We start from the raw sequence: 12,035 nt of genomic DNA on the forward strand, positions 1-12,035 counted from the left end.
CTAGACCAAAAATGAACTCTTCTACAAACCAAAGGCCTGCTAGAAACCTGGCTTTCTACTGTAAGACCTTGTCTTCACTAAAGAAGCTCAGTCCAACTGAACTAAAGCAAGCTTTTTCCCTTTAGGAAAAGGGTGGAGGGAGAAATACTTAATGGCAGAAGCTAATCACAGTGCCGGTTGCACTGCTCTGGAAGGTGCCCTCTGCTGCAGAGGGCTTTGTATGACTCCAGAACCGAACTGAGGAGCACCCATGTCCATGTCTGTGCCAGGGAATTCAACAGGGACATTACCACTGCCTGCACTGAGGCAGGGAGGGATAAAGCCTTACTGTCACTACATAGAAACTAAAAATTGAAGCCACATGAGAGGAAAGGAAAATTGCTGGTAGTGTTGCAACTGTTGTCTCCAGTGTGGGCCAAAAGCAGATACCTGGGCAACAGCGTAAGCACGGGACACGCACCGCGACACTACTTTCCCTACTTGTAATGGGGGGACCTACTTGTAATGCTGAGTCAAGGGGGGCATCCACACAACTTGTGAGACTTTCTCCTACCAACTCGCTTCGGGCACAGCTGAACCCAGACACAGCTTTTACCGCCCAGAGCAGAGCCCCAGGTGTGCTCCTGAACTCGCCGGCTGTAACTTGCCTCTTGAGGGCTGTAACCTGAGGCCAGCTGAGGGGCGACCACCGTAGCTAAGCAGCCACTCTCCTCACGATGGGGGAGCGGCCTTCTCCCCCTGCTAAGGGCCGGGGGAGAGGAGCGCGGCTGGGCGGGAACACCACGCCGCCACGCGCCCACCCGCTCCCTGAGCCACCTACCCTCGCCACCTTCGCGCACCCAGAGCACGCACGCACAGATCCAGAGCGCGCACGCACAGGGACCGCCCCGGCGGCCATTACTTAAGTGGCGAACCCTCCTCCCCGCCCGCCCCTCGGCCGCCACAGGCCGGTGTCGGCGCGCTGCGGCACACCCCTTTTCGCCGGCGCAACGCATGCGTGTTAGGAGAGGGAGTGTAAGTCTCCATTTTGTGTTCCTTTCCCGCTGCTTCCGCCTCCTTGTGCTGCTGAGCTTTCCAGCGGGGAGGCGCCGGCGGCCGTTAAGGAGGGCAGGGAGGGAAGCGCTGTGCCGTCCCCCGCCGCCTTACTTCAGGGGCGGCCGGCCGCTGCGCCAAACGGCCGTGCTCTGGGGCGGCTGCAGCCGGCGCCGCTTTCTCTTTCCTCAGCGCCCGCTGCGCTCGGGCAGCCGAGCCCGCCGCCCTGCGCCGGGGCTGAGGCCGACTCGTTGGCCCTTTCTTCCCTCTCTTCCTCCCGGCTGGATATTGAAAAACCGCTATGGTTTTCATTCGCATAAACCATTTCGCACTGGTTTAAGTGGGTTTTTTTTGCTGGGACCGCTTGGCCATCTTCCCACGCTTGGGGCTTGTGTTTGGCCGTGTGTGGGCAGCGGTGGCGGTGCCTGTGGTGGCATTTTCTCATGCCGTCCGTACGTGCTTGCCTTTGACCTCTCGGTGATGCGCGGGAGAGGTGAGGGAACCCGCTTTCTGGACAGAAGTGCAGTGGGTTAAAACAAATTAATCTTCACGCCTCAGCAAAACCAAAGCAGTCATTGAAACAACCTACCTATGTTAGGATCACAGAGACTCTGGCCAGTCCCTTGAATTTAAATTTACGTATAAGGTAGTAACACTTAAGATCATTTTAGGTGCTTTACATGCTTTGTTCAAATGATCGATCTGGTGCTCTTGTAACAGTTCATAAAGGATTTTAGCTGAACCTGGGTAGACTGAGTGACAACACGATACACATAGCAAAGGTAGTTGTGTTTTTCTAAGGGTAGCATGTGTCCAAGGAACGGATTAATTTTGCAGCTTCTTAATAAGTCACTTAGGAAATGAGTAAAATCAAGATGGAGATCTAAAAATAAATAGTCATCTTGTTCTTGGTTCTAGGCTAGAACTGAAGAAAATGAGCTCAGGGATGTTCAGGTGAAAGTTGCTTTTGAGACAAAAAGCAGCTTAGGCTTAAATTATTTCTGTGGGGTTTAATGTAATTAAAAACCTTAAATGATAACATTCTTAAAAAGAGGAAAATACAAAGTTCAGCTCAAAGAATAATTGCACACAGTATGTAATCTGTAAGCAGTTTTCTGAGTAATTAATTTTCAAATATTGGATGTTGGTGATTCAAATAAGACATTCCAGAGCATGTGCTAAGATCTTGGCTACTTCATTTTAAATTGAATCACTGAAATGTCTAATGGGAAAATGGCATTAAATACTTCGCCTTTTCCCTCAGGGCAAGATGTCACTTATCTCCAATAAATAGTAGGCCCCCTGATTTCATAACCTGCTTTCATATTTACCCTCAAATGCATTTTTAGATATTCTGAGTAGTTATAAATCTTTGAATGACAGTGGAGTACCATTCCTATCTTTAAAAGTGACATTCTGTGTGCTGAAAAGAAATTCCACACACACACTGCTTTTTTCCTGTGAGTGTTAGGCATAGAGTGCTGGTAAAAGCTGAGTTTAGTTCACTTGTCAATTCTGCCACTTACTATGAAACCTTTAGTTGTATTTAATATTCTGAGTAGTTTTAAATCTTTGAATGACAGTGGAGTACCATTCCTATCTTTAAAAGTTACATTCTGTGTGCTGAAAAGAAATTCCACACACACACTGCTTTTTTCCTGTGAGTGTTAGGCATAGAGTGCTGGTAAAAGCTGAGTTTAGTTCACTTGTCAATTCTGCCACTTACTATGAAACCTTTAGTTGTATTTCTTTCAGCTTGTTTATTTTTTTCCCTTGTAAGATATTTGGGCAGAAATGTTGCTAGTTTCATTCAATGTGAGCTGTTATGTTTCCAAGTATAGCACTTCTGATGCAAGTTCTAATTAAATCTCCTCAAAACAGGCTGTTTATTGAATTGGTATTATAGTCTTGAGAAAACTTAGAAGAATTAAGGCAGCAATATGTGAAAACTGTGGAGCCTACCTGTTTTCATTTACTTATTTATTAAACGGATTTTTTTAGCTGAGTCCATTTTTCAGATGTTTGTGTTCAGCTTTCTATAATTTTGTTTTACTGTTGTTATGGTTTATGTCTCAGTCGCAGAGTGCAATGAGAAGAGTTTGTTAAACTAAGGAAGTAGTAATTGTCAAATATTTTCATTTGACAGCCTTAGAGTTGTATGTTTGCAGTTTTCATTGACTTTACAAGTGACCAAGTTAATGTTTTTACATGTTGGGAAAATTGGAGGATAACGAGATGATATTGGAAAGAGTGGCTTGGGTCAACTCATATAACTTAATGTTGAGCACAGGATTATCCACTTGTCTTGCATATTACAGCTGTGTACGTACTTTATAGGATTTGCCTTTTTATACTTACAATGTTTAATCCTCTCATATATTCATTTTCATCTGTCACATGAATCCTTTTGTGAATTTGCAGTAAATAGAATTATTCAGTTTTATACATGTCGAAGTCATTCTTTCTTCTCCAGTGTCTGCAGCTTCATTTATGTCAATTACATTTATTTATATAATTTTATGTATTTATAATTTTGTCTATTTCTGCAAAAGTTAAAAATATTGCCACTTTTCAACCTGGTCAACTGATTTGTGTATAGAATGTCATTTGTGAATTTGCAGTAAATAGAATTATTCAGTTTTATACATGTCGAAGTCATTCTTTCTTCTCCAGTGTCTGCAGCTTCATTTATGTCAATTACATTTATTTATATAATTTTATGTATTTATAATTTTGTCTATTTCTGCAAAAGTTAAAAATATTGCCACTTTTCAACCTGGTCAACTGATTTGTGTATAGAATGTCATTAGTGTGTATGTAAACAACTTTTATACCAGACAAACTGGTAATGTTTACTACAGAGGCCCAAATATTGATCTATTAAGTCTGCAAGAAAACTGTTGTTGACTTCTATAGCTCAAATTCTGATACTAGAATGATTCCGAAACACAAGTTGATTATTTCTAAATAATTTGGTGCTATATAGGCAATGTTTTATTTTGTGCATTAAGATTAATTGTTTTTGAGTGGAACTTAGGTTGACCAGTATCATCCATATTTTCTCCTTTTATTAATAATAGCTTGTTTGCCTTACTATAGATTCTTTGCACTTACATTTAAATTACTCTTACAGGGCTACATGTTTTTGTTGCTTTGTTATTTCCATAAGCTCTAGGGGCAGATGGACACTTTAAAGAAGGTCTTAATAAATTATGTTCATTCTTCTTGTCTTTCTCTACTACACCGGTAACTTATCAAAAAAACCTGTCAGATATGTTTGGCACAATGTGTTCTTTGTGCATCCTTGTAGTTTATAACTCATGTTTTCTGAGTGCAACATTAAAATGTGTATCTAATGAGATTTTTTTTTTTTTTTTTTTAAAAAGAGGCCTAACTAAATCTGGGGTTGGTTTATTTGGTGATCAAATGCCTGCTGGCTTCCTTTGGGTAGTTGAGTCTACATGAGGGAAATATGATTGTCCCTAAAGCTACAGGGTGATTCTGAATATCCATCATAAATACTCAGTGTCAGAATTTAAAGCCTTTCACTTGTGAGTGTTTTTTTTGTAAGTTTTTCTAGTGAAGTAGTTAGCTCTTTACATAATAGCATGCACAGAAAGTAAGGATAAAATTGGGTTGTGTGAGAAGCAGCTTCATAATGTTCAGCACTTAGAAAGCTTTATTATTAAAAATGAAAGTTGCATTAGTTGAACTTGATTCCCGTGTTTTTTTTGGTTGTATCTTTAAGCTGGATCTAGTCCTGTTTATGACTAACCCATCACTTTCTATGTTGATGCAGTCTTATTGGTGAGTATGCAATTAAAATTTACTTGTTCTCTCGAAAGCCAATGAGTGACTCAGGTGCTGAAAGAGCTTCTGCAGAAGTCCCTAATTAAGACTAATTCCCCTCCGCCCTTAAATTTTAAGACAGTAGATGTGTTAATTGTATTCTTACAAGGAACAGATTGGAGTTGTTAAAAAGAGCACTCCTCTACAAGTGCTTAGATTGTGAGAAGGATTCCCGTACTATAAAAGGACCCTAAATGGAGGTTCAACAGAATGTAATCCCTCTATCAGAGTGGAAGGGCTGAGGTTACTTTCAGAGAGAAGAAGGTATGTAGATAGGTTCCTGCAGATGGTTCTGGTAACAGAGTGGAAGAAAAGACTGGTTTTGAGTGACTTTGTTATTTTGAAAAATACACCCCCCCACCACCCCCTGAAAGTTGAAATCATTAACATGAGAAATCCTATAGCTAGACAGCACAATATTTTGAAGGTCTATTTTCTATTTTACTTGTTTCCCCTGTCTTCAGGTGAGGTACAGGAGATAAATGTTACAAACTTCGTGAATATTTTCATGGATATTCAGTTTTAGTTACATTGATCTCTTGCTATTATTGTGATATTCCACCAGAAGTGGATATCATTGTGCTGAATTTCAAGGATTGGGACAGTAATCAGATGATTCATTAGCTACATTTTAATAGAATTATTATCTATATTCAGCCAGAGAATTTGCTTTGATCGGCAAATGGAACATTAAGGAATCATCCTTGATTCTTAGTCTGGTAAAACTTTAGCTTGAGGTGGTGTTGAAGAGGAGCTTGATCAGCATAGCAATTATTCAAATATAGGAAAACTAGTATTCTGGAGGCATATCTTGCAGTAATAATATTATTATAATTGTGGACAGTATGTTACTGACATTTCTCAGGAAATGCTTTGTTGACCAGACTCCTTTTTACTGCAGTAATTAGAAATGTCTTTTTCCTCCCATCTTATTTCTTATATATAGAGTGGTGTCACAGACCAAGTAGAGTTCAAAAAAACCCAAGTTTTCATAATGAATAGACAAAACAGCTAACACTATTTTGGAACTTAATTTTCCTTTGTTGACGCTTTATTCTTGTTAAAGTCAGCTGCTGATACTGGACCTTTCTACTCCTACTTGCTTTTCCAGATCTTACAAGATTGCTTCAGCTTGCTCTGCCAGTTGTTGTGTTTGAGTTACCAGGTTTCAGCCTCCTTGGAGCAGAAGACAGGCAAGATAGTGTTCTGATGTATATTTCAAGTGAAGTGTTCTCCTTGCAAATATTTGTAATGAAGACCAAGGAGTACAGAATGTGCATTTTAAAATATTTAAGGGAAAAGTAAATTAGAGCACTGACTCCTGTAAAAAAAGGAAGAAGAGCTTGGGAGTATGAGTAGCTGTATAAATAGTGGTGTATGTCTGTTGGCCCTGGTGCCATTCTTCTGGCAGGAATCCCTAGATTACAGTTTATTCTTGCTTTATCATACACAGCACAGAAATGGTGATTGTGTTGTAAAGATTCAAAATACTGATTTGTCTTCATGTAAGTGAAAGCATTTGAACAGTAATGAGTTTGGTAGTATTGTCTTCTCCAGAAGAGCCACAGATCCCTTGGGTCTTAGAAAAACTGCACATAAAAACACAGTCCTGTCACATTAAAAAAAAAAAGTAAACATGTAGGAATCACTTAAAATAATTATCAACATGCAACTCCATAGCAGAGTCAAACGTTGGTATTTGCTGAAAATCAAATAGATTATCATGGCTAGAAGCCCCTGGTAATTTTTGCTTTCTGTTTCTTCTTAGGAGGAACTTGGAAAGGTCAGGCATATTTTAATGGTCAACAGTGAATAGATGGGCAAAATGTAGACTTTGGGCAGATCATGCCCAGCAAGGTGATGATTTAATGAATTCAAGATACGTCATTGATAACTAATATCTGGTTTTCCTATGTTAAAAACCAGGTGCGCTGTATACTGTATTTCATTTGGGAATAAAGGGTTATATTCCTTTGTGCCATGAGAAACAAGAGTATCCTTGGGTGGTAGAGAGGTTTGGGTAATGCCAAATCTGATTCTTCAAAAACAAACCCTCATTCTCAAACATTTAAAATTACAGTAGAAATTTTCAAAATTATATAGTGCTTCCAAAGGCCTACTCTTTTTGGAAGTGGTGTGGTTATTCTAGTAGTAAACTTGAAAAATGATAAATAGGCCTTGGTAAAAGAGCTATTTTTAACCTTGTGGGCAGCACTAAAGAAAGTGTTCTAATTGTAAAATGTAAATAAACCTTTTGATTTTAATCAGAATGTGTGCTTTTCCTCTCATCAATTTTCACTGCAATACTGAATATTCCCAGTATAGCTCATCAGATTTGCAATGTAATGCAAACATTTGCAATTTAATACAACTCAGCAACTACATTTTTCAGCTTCACATTTCTAGATACTCCAAAGAACAGATTTTCTGTATTGGCACTGCAGTGCTGCCTGTTACTTTATCAAAATAATGCTGTGGCTTAGTGTATGAATAGTCAAAAACATTTATATTAATTCTTCTGAACACAAATATGTTTTAGCATTAGCATTTGCACAGATTTAACAAGGTCTTAAGTTGCTAAAATTTTGATGTGTCTGGTAGGTATTGGCCTCGGAGGGTATTCTGTTGTTTAGAAGTCATTGCACACTGACTTGTTGGAATAGTTTACATATGTCATTTAAATTGTTTTCAAAATTGTTTCTGAAATGTTAAAGAATAAGGCTTTAAATTGGCATAGTGCTGACATTTGGCACTAAGTATGCATATTATTTATCCCGTTCAATGGTATTATGCAAATACTGAAAATTAAGTACCTTCTAAACTGTTTTGCTGGATTTGTGTACAAGTCCTAACTGAGAACTAAGAGATAATGAAGGCATGTTAGAAAGCGCTAGGTAACATACAAGGCTCAAATTTGCATTTAGTTTGTATCAAGACTGGGAATCAGCGTTCTGTTAATAAAAACAATATAATGATTCCCTGAACTGATAGGAAGTAAAGTATTTCATAGTGGTTTTGGATTTGGAAATAGCTTTTAAATGGCACTCGTGTTGTTATTTTTCTAAATGGTCACTAAAATGAAGTCGTGCTGGATTTTACGTTGTTTTCTGTTGTCAGTATTCTGTTCTTTTTGATGCTGTACCTGATTCTTACCACCTTCTTGATATTCCACTTTCAAAAAAAAAAAAAAATTAATTTTATATACTTTACCCATGATCTTTGGCATCTCAATGAATCAAAACCAGTAGCTTCATTACATGCTTATTTAATATACAGTAGCAGAGCAACCAGGCTGACAGTCTTTAGATCCCTATGTGAAAGGACTTTGAAATTACACTTGCAGAGAAATGTATGTCTCTTTTTTATTTCTTGTGCTGGGACATCTCCTAATGATTTCAGGCTTTCAGTCTCTTTTTAGTGCGTGTTGTGTTATTAAATATTTATTATATGGTTGTGATGAATACTATTTCAGAATAGCAGAATTTTATTCATTGCAGAGAAGTTTTCAGGTCAAATTTGGCTTTAAAACATTCAATTTTAGAAGGAGATGGGGGAAGGACAGAAGGAAGCTTGCTTAAATCTAAGGTTTCTGAATCTCTTCAGTCATATTTTTGATTAGGCAGATATTTTGCTGAGGAAAATGTGTAGTCTTGTTTAAAATATGATTAGGTTCACGTATTTATGGAAAAAAACAAAACACAGACAAGCATATCTCGAATGAAGAGCTAATAGTCTACACAGTATTTCAATAGAAATTTTTGTGACCCCGGCCTTCAGCCTCCATTGCTATGCAAGCTTTCATAGAAGTTGTATTTAAATTATCATGAAACTACAATGATGTTATTGTTTTGTGAAATGTTGATTGTCAGACTATTGTGCCTGTTTGCGTATTGCTGCATGCAGATTATCAACTAATATTTTTGGTTCAGTTATCATTACAGACTTATGTAAGAGTAGCCATTTGCCTATTAAAAACTCTGGCTATTATTATTTATAGGTACTATTAAATATTTATGTTGTTTATATAATTGTTATAAATTTATTTATCATAAGTTGTCCTACTAAGTACTGCATTGGAAGAGGAAGGGTATTCTTGGCAGTTGGACTGTAGCGTTAAACTGTTCAGCGTGGGATGGTAAGTAGTTACTGGTCTGTAACTTTGTAACAAAAATAAGATTAGTCTTTGCAGTTGTTATGTAAGAGGATACTAGGTGCAGGATTTAAAACAGGAAAGACTTAGTGGTGTTTGGATGTTCATGAACACTGTAAAAAATCTTACTGTTTTTTATTTTGAACTCAAGATACAATTTGAGGTACTCTAACATTAGACAAAGTAGTGCATTTTAGTATAGATATTTTTATGGGAGTAGTCAAACAAATGAAAAGGGCTTTCTTAGGAAAACAGGCATTTTTTTAAAGGATTTGTGTGTCTAAAGATGGAGACAAGTGCTTTAAAATTTGAAAAGAAAATATCAAAGTAGAAAGAGGTTTTCTTCTGTGTTTGGCAGCTGTTTTTTCCTGTATTTTTCTAGCGTAATGTTAGTTTTTGAGATACACTTAGCATGTATGTGAGCATTCTTTGTACATTGAAAATATGAATATGAAGGCAGCATTAGAAAAGATAAAATCACCCTATGTTATTCCTTGAATGTTTTCTGTTTATTATAAGACCCATATCTCAACTAGTTTTCAGTTTTGTGTGTTGAGACTGTATGATGCAACTACCAATAACGTTTTCCAATGTTGTAAGGAACCACCTGTTGTAGAGCTGTTAATTTACAAATATTTTTGTACTATACAACCTTATGAAAACATATGATGGAAACTTAGATACTTGGGGGCTGATGGTGATCAGATGATACTATATCCTTTTCCTCTAAGCATCAGAGATCACATTTTAATCATTCAAATGATAAGAATATGTTTTTGAGACTGCTGTTGCCAGACCAAATATGTTGCTGCTATGGCACTAGCATCTAGAAGGATGCAGCCATACAGGTAATTGAAGTGACTGTCAGTTTTGAAGTTGCGGATTGAGTCCATGCAGAAACCACTGCAGAAATGTTCAAAGTCAAGGGTGGGAAAGATAGCTTGATAATGGGAGTGAACTACACCTGTATTTGTAAGACTACTTGCTATGTAGATGCAAGAAATACTGAGCTAGTGCTTGAGTCTGCATGGAGGGGTCTGTCTAGACACACTTGTGTAATCATTTAATTGAGAAGTGATTAAAAAAAGCCCAATTTCTAAACTGCCTGCTAACTAACAGCATAAGCACTACTGCTTTTTTTAGGACAGAGTCAGTCTTATGAGATTCAACCCCTATGAAAAGTAGGACTTATTAACAGAAGCTTTCATTCCCTGTTTTTATTTATTTTATTTTTAATAGCATAACCAGCTCAAGGAATTCCAGATCAAGCAACTCAATCTCAGCTGCTGGTTTCCTTTCCCATGTGTAATGCATTTGTAATCCTGATACAGCTGTTTCTTGGGTCGTGTGGTGAGTCAGACCAGTGGAGACATCTGAGCAAACTGACTAGGCAAAAAAGGGTTGTTTTCAACCTTGACAAACTTGAAAAGTTCATTGTTCCAATTCATTGTACAACCTACAGACAGTTGCTCATGTGAGCTTATGCAATATCTGGAGAGAGAAGTGGGAGTTGCTTTAGGTGGAAGAATTGCTAGCCTTACTACCCAGAAAATTGTGCTTGGAAACATGGGGTAACTAAGGGTGCCTCATCCTCTGAACCAGATTTACGCTGCAGTAGTGTAGACAAAGTGCTGCTTTATTTGTGCATTGTCCCAACTGAGGTGAAAAGGAACAATTTCTAAACAGCCCTTTAGCACTAGCCATATCTGTGCAAATGCTTCCATAAGTTCAACAGGTTCATTTAAACCAGTTTGATTGTGATCCGAAGTGGGCTAGATAATCATTCATCTATTATTGGATCTCTCTGTTGAAAGGTGGCTGCTGCTTCTTAGCTCTTAATGACAGTGGGATGCTTACAGTCAATTTTAGAGATAAGCTGAATGCTGTAAATTCTTTGCGGATACTATTTATAGAATTCCAGCCATACAGGCACTGCGTCAAAACTGGATTTATTCAATATTAGCATCAAATTGGGATGTGGCCATGTTGTAACGGATCAGCAGCTGAGTTGCATTACCGTGTACAGAAGTATCGGCATAAAAATATACATTAAAAAATTAGGTATCGGCATAAAAATATTGTACAGAAGTTCAGCGTAAAAATACATTTTATTAGTGTGTATTACAGACAGGTCATACAAGTTCTGCATTGTAAATTTAACTGGTCAAATAGAGCATCGGTAGATCGTTGGCCTACACTGTTAGTGGATCAACAGAGGTTTTTCTTGGATATGCTTTCTGAATAATTTTCCCTATATACCTTTAGCAGCCAGCATAGTATAAATATTGAATTAAAAGTTTTTAAAAAAACTCAAAATAAACACTGCCTTAAAATCTGCTGCTTGAAATACATGTGACTATAAATATTTGGTGTTCCTAGGAGAAACTTCTTACTTTAAACTTTGTGTGACAGTTTAGGAGAACTTACTATGAAGTTAAATTAGAGTGAGTGCATACAGTGAAGTCTCCTCCACGCACACACCCCCCGCCCTGGTTAAGATAGGTGTTGCTGCTTAATAGATGTTGCTGTTAGTGTTGTTTCCTATTGAAAACAATGAAACATGTAATTGTCCATTTTGATGTTTAAGGATGTTAGGAAAACATCTTGAAAGCTGTAGTTGAAAAAAGAGAAAAGCAATTTTAACTAATAATCAGATCAAGACTGGGGTTTCTTCAGTCTAAATTTTTCTAATTTTTTTTTTAAAAAAAAAAAGGTTTTGAAGAAAAAAGAGCAGGTTTTGACTGAATGAGCCTTTCCTGAAAGTGCAGTTCAACAGAGCATTGCATCCCTTTAATCTTTTTATAGAAACATTGTTTTTCCTTTAATGATGTGAATGATTGAACTAATATTTTTTTCTACTAGAATCTGATGAGCATTCCATAGATTGGAGCTTTCCTAAGTGGAAACTGTAGTAATTAGTGGTACATGTAGGCTTCCTTCTCCTACCCCAAACAAAACAAAACTGGAATTTACCTTACAGCAGAGTGGTAACTTCCATTTCATG

General features: G+C 37.7%; 1 protein-coding gene across 2 annotated transcripts in view; it reads left to right on the forward strand.

Annotated features, from left to right (window-relative positions):
- Positions 1 to 986: 986 nt before the first annotated feature.
- The window catches only part of FHIT (fragile histidine triad), a 648,955-nt gene continuing 637,906 nt past the window's right edge, over positions 987 to 12,035 (forward strand). For both annotated transcript variants that reach the window (XM_009284393.2, XM_009284394.2), the window contains exon 1: positions 987 to 1,014. The gene's annotated coding sequence lies outside the window, so the exon portion shown is untranslated. The remainder of the gene's footprint in view (positions 1,015 to 12,035) is intronic.

The sequence above is a fragment of the Aptenodytes forsteri genome, unplaced genomic scaffold (genome assembly GCF_000699145.1).
Source record: "Aptenodytes forsteri isolate BGI_AS27 unplaced genomic scaffold, ASM69914v1 Scaffold53, whole genome shotgun sequence".
Taxonomy (NCBI): Eukaryota; Metazoa; Chordata; class Aves; order Sphenisciformes; family Spheniscidae; genus Aptenodytes; species Aptenodytes forsteri.